The sequence below is a fragment of the Rattus rattus genome, chromosome 2, assembly GCF_011064425.1.
Source record: "Rattus rattus isolate New Zealand chromosome 2, Rrattus_CSIRO_v1, whole genome shotgun sequence".
Taxonomy (NCBI): Eukaryota; Metazoa; Chordata; class Mammalia; order Rodentia; family Muridae; genus Rattus; species Rattus rattus.
Genome location: NC_046155.1, coordinates 20,378,029 through 20,383,252, shown reverse-complemented (window position 1 = coordinate 20,383,252; position 5,224 = coordinate 20,378,029).

Genomic DNA, 5,224 nt, shown 5'->3' with positions numbered 1-5,224 from the left:
TTCAAAGACTTGCTACTGTGTTCATCCATCTTTCGATCTTTACTACCATCTAGTGGTGAGATTGTAGAGTTTCCTCTAATATAAAGACATACTTGATACAGCACAAAGGAACTAGAAAAATTGTTCTGTCTCTCTAAGGTTTACAATCTAGCCCAAGACATATTTTAAAAATATTTATGGAAAGTGCAAGATCTCATTATAGAAAGAATACTATAGAAAACATTGACAGTGGAGAAAATTTATGCACTAAACTTGAAATAGGTATTCATTATTGTTCTGTGCTATGTATGTATGATGTATGTATGAATGTGGATCAGAGGTTCTGGGGCCAGAGGATGACTTCTGAAAGTGAGCTCTCTTCTTCCACTTTGAAGTTTGAGCTCAGATTGCCGAGTCTGCACATCAAGTCCTTCTCCCTACTGCACCGTTTATTGCATTAACTCTAAATTACACATTCATGTGTGCACTACTGAAATAGGAAATGATGGTTTCTACATTTGTACTATTTTATTTGAAATAAATTATTAATAAACTTGTATCTAAAACTTTCCCTATTTAATGTTTACATTGCATGATGTTAACACATTTAAAACCACATTAGTCACTCTTATCTCCTTCTTCCTCACAACTCTTACAAGATTAGAGTTCTTGGTTCTTTTCATCTCTCTACTTATGCTCTTCCCTTTACATGATCTTGAACAAGCATCAGTGACCTCATCATCAAATTATAGCCACTTTCAGGTCTGTGATGCTCCTCCATCTCCCCAGATTCTGGTCTGATTCTCTATTGGTCCTCTGTCCTTCCTTCTCTCTACTGGGTTCTCTGATCTGGAAGTGTATTTAAAAGATATTGAAAAGAACAGATCTGTGGGAGATGGGCACGCATAGCCACTGCTTATCTTGATCATCACAGCAGAAACCAAGAGAAAGGCAGCAAGAACACCAACCAAGCCAACAAATGAACTGGTCATGAACACAGTCAGAGTGTTCCGGGTTTCCACGGATACAGTGCCAGTAAAACTATTATTAACCAATCCTCTGGATGAGTGCTTCCTGCTTGGCGTTGGGAGCCCTGTGCTACCTCTTGGATTCACACAGATTGTCCAATGTGGGGTCATAATGAAAGGCAGCTTCCTAAATGCTCAAGAGTGTTACCATCGAATCAAAGGTATATGTTTGATACTAAGAGACTAGATTTAGAAAGAGCTACGAAAGGGAATACAAGGGAAGAAACATGCCTGTTAGGGGTTCATGAAATTAACTAATCATCCTCTTTGCTTATTTCCAGGGTTCTTTACATTTCAAATACCTGCCCTAAACACTGTGTGTTTTCTTTGTATTGAAAAATAATTATTTTTTCAGGTTTGCGAAAATAAAAGACAAATATGTTTCTTGGCTTATTCTTTAGAAATAGATTATAAAGTAACTCACAAAACCCTAGGGAATACAGATAGTATTTATAGTAATTTCTTTTGAGTAAGTAAATAAGGACATGATAAACTGAGAGAGCAATAACTTGTCATATAAAATTTCTCTTTGTCACATATGGAATTCTTTTGATTCATTTGTTAATTTTCCTAGTTTGTCTTTTCCACATTGGCTAACACATTTTAAATATTGATAGTCTTGAGAAGTTTGGAACTCACTATTTTTTCCCGAAAAGCCTATGGATCTATTTCTGCTAATTAAATACAGTATATATAGGCTAAGGCTCTGACTGTAAAAGAGACTCTCTCTCTTTAACACTACCTGCTCTACAAATGTCTGATAATTATATCGTAATTTTGAGTTTCTCTGATAATTGCATTTGCATGTTTAAATGTAGACTGTATTTTTAAATGATTTCGGGTCCTCGTGAAAGAAACCCTGATCTTGTTATTGTGGATTGAACACATCGGGATTTACTTCCTGGTCATAACAGGGAGTCTGTAGGTGCTTAACCGTGAGATCCATCAAGATTCAAGCTCGAGCAAGGCCCTGCACAGTGTCTCTGATGCCCCTTGTGTTTGCCTCCGAGGCTGAATGAATAGGTCTAGATTCCCATTTTCCTTTGAGCATGACCTGGGGTGCCATAGGATAGCCAGCTCAAGGACCCAGGCTTGGCGATCTTACTTCAGCTTTCCCTGAATGCTGTGACTGGAAGTCCTGTATTCCACATCTTTCATCCTCTGATTTAACTGGTTTCTTCGGTGAACCACATGAAGAAATAATGTTTACCTTTTTCTCAATGTCCATAATTTGAATTGCTTTTTATATTCTAATTTCTCCATGAGTAGAAGTGGTTTTTCAGTGCTGTAGAAAGTCCAAAATTTATGTGACTGATTGGTATCATCTTTTCTTCTTTGTACTTTGTAAGTAATACCAGTTTGCATGTGTTTATCGCAATATTCATAGAGATTGGGAGAGGACTGGATGAACATTCCCATTTTCCTACACAAAAATTTGGCAGGCACCAACTTAAAGTTTCTCCTTGTGAATTAAAAGTTGAAAGGAATTTTTTATTTTCTTTACCATACCCCCATGAGATTCAATCCCATTGTTTATTGAAGATTTTTATTCAAAACGACATTTATGATGATTTAAATATACTAATTTTTATTTTATAAAAAAACAGGCGTTTTTCCTGCATGTAGTTTTGTTCATCATACCCATGCCTGGTGCCCGAGGAGGCTAGAAGAAGGCATCAGATTAGACGGGAATGGAGTTAAAAAAGGATAAGTGCCACCATGCGGTGGCAATCGAAACCAGGTCCTTTGAGAGTGCAGCCAATGCTCTTAATGGCTGACCACTGATGAAAATTGTAATGTCAGTAGTTATTCTTAGTATTAGGATCCAAACAGTATATTTGTTTTTCTTATTTTAAACAATTTCAGACTGTCATAAAAGTTATAAGTCTAGAACATAAAATTTTCAAGTACATTTATTTCAGATCTCTTCATTTTAACATTTCCCATTTTCTGTCCTTTTTCTATACACACACACAGACACACACACACTCACACACACACATGCACACACACATACACAGGCACACATACACATGTGCCTGCACACACACACACATACATAAATATATACGTACACACATACACACACGTGCATACATACACACAGGTGTGCACACACACTCACACACCACACAACACACAACACACACACACAGAGAGAGAGAGAGAGAGAGAGAGAGAGAGAGAGAGAGAGAGAGAGAGGATTCCTGTTTCCTAAACAATTCCTTTCTACTTTTGTGTCATACAGTTATACAAGATTTTATATCTGTATAAAACTTATACTCCACAAATGTGAGGAAATGTGACATTTGTCCCCCTTAGTCTTCTCTAATTTATTTACTATAGTAATTCTGTTGCAATCATGTTTTAAAAACATATGTTTGTACTTCATGATAGAAGAAGTTAGATACAAGTTCATGTATCACATCTTTTCTTGCCTTCTCCTCATCCTCTTTCCTTTCTTCTTTCTCTTCTTTCTTTACTTCCTTTTCTTTTTATCTTCTGATACAAGGTTCCGTGTAGCTGACACTGGCCTTGAACTTGCTATATAGTCCAAACTCTGGCCCTTCCTCGCTTCTCTGACACTCACTGGATGACAGGAGGTCACATGCAGTTTTGTGGTGCTGGGGACTGAACTGTGCCACGTTTTCTTATCCGATCATCTGTTGGCAAACACTTCAGCGGGCTCCTTTGCTTAGCTGTCGTGAACAGAGCTGCAGTGATGTATTTCTGTTATGTTACCTTGGAGACCTCTGGGCACATACAACAGTGCTTTATTTTTTCCAGTCTTTCAGTTGAAGAACTTACTACATTATTCAAGTGTAAGTATTTTGTATTACTCTCTTTTACCCCAATGGACCCAAGGAATCCAATATCAAACTCTCAGTTCACATGGTCCGAGTGCCTGGTACAATTGTCAACACCATGCCAAGAGTAGACTCGACTGTACACACATCGCAACAGCTGGATAGTCCTAATATGCAAATATCGTGGTATCCAGGTAAAATGACTGCTTTAACTTTAATGACTTGGGAGGAGGAACATAGCAGAACAGGGATAGTAGAATAGTTACACATCATTGACATAGCACCTGTCAAAACCCAGTACGGAAAAACAATTTCCTTTCAGTCAAGACAGTAAAATCCCTGACTGAGGTAGAAGCCCAACATTCCTGTTAGGAATGTCAATGAGCTGGATAAGGAACTAACTACTTGCTCAGAAAGGAAGACCATCCCTAGGAAGGTAGGTTCACTTTAAAGTTTACTAAAACAAGAGGAAGTAGAATTAATCCTTAATGAGATAATGCACTTCTCCTTACCAGAATACGCACCCTCTCAGCACAGTCCTTACAAACGGCCACGAGGTTCTTTTGGGTTAGACTGACTTTCTGGGCGAGTCATGCTTCAGACAGGTGTAACTTTACCTTTCTTCTTCTTCTTCTTCTTCTTCTTCTTCTTCTTCTTCTTCTTCTTCTTCTTCTTCTTCTTCTTCTTCTTCTTCTTCTCCTCCTCCTCCTCCTCCTCCTCCTCCTCCTCCTCCTTCCTCCTCCTCCTCTCCTCCTCCTCCTCCTCCTCCTCCTCCTTCTTCTTCTTCTTCCTTCCCTTCCTTGCTTTCTCTTTCCTCCTCCTTTTTTTTATTTCCTCTTTCTTCTTCTCTTTCTCCCCACTCTGTGCTTGTTTGTCCATTTGTTTTCCTGGCCAGAGCCTGAAAATGCTCCTTCTGGTACTTTGGCTTGCTTATTCTTCCTCTAACACTGAGTGCTTCACTGCCCTGCAGCTGCTTGTTCGTCACATGTCTGACTTCTGTGCCAGCTTTGCTCAGGTAACATTTACTTCTCCTTGTCTTCTCCCATCTCCTCTTTGGAGCTGCTACTTAGATTTATAACTTTCCTAACCTATTTTTTTTTTAATTCAAACACTAATGAGTTATCCATACACCCACTTGAATCCGTTCTTAAATTCTGTTATTCAGTGATCATGAACCCTAAGAAAGGGCCCTATTCCCATAGTAGTATATAGTACTCTAGTTGGGTTTCCTCTAATTTTTGGTAATAGTATTTATTTCTATTAAAGTTAGGAATGGAAGAGAAATCATAAGGAAAGATGGGAGAGTATTTTGTCACTTAATGGTCCCAAAAAATAGATGAAAATGTGTTGGATTATCATTAGGCTTGGTTGAGTTGAAAGATTGTAGAAATCATGAGAATTGAGACTTTA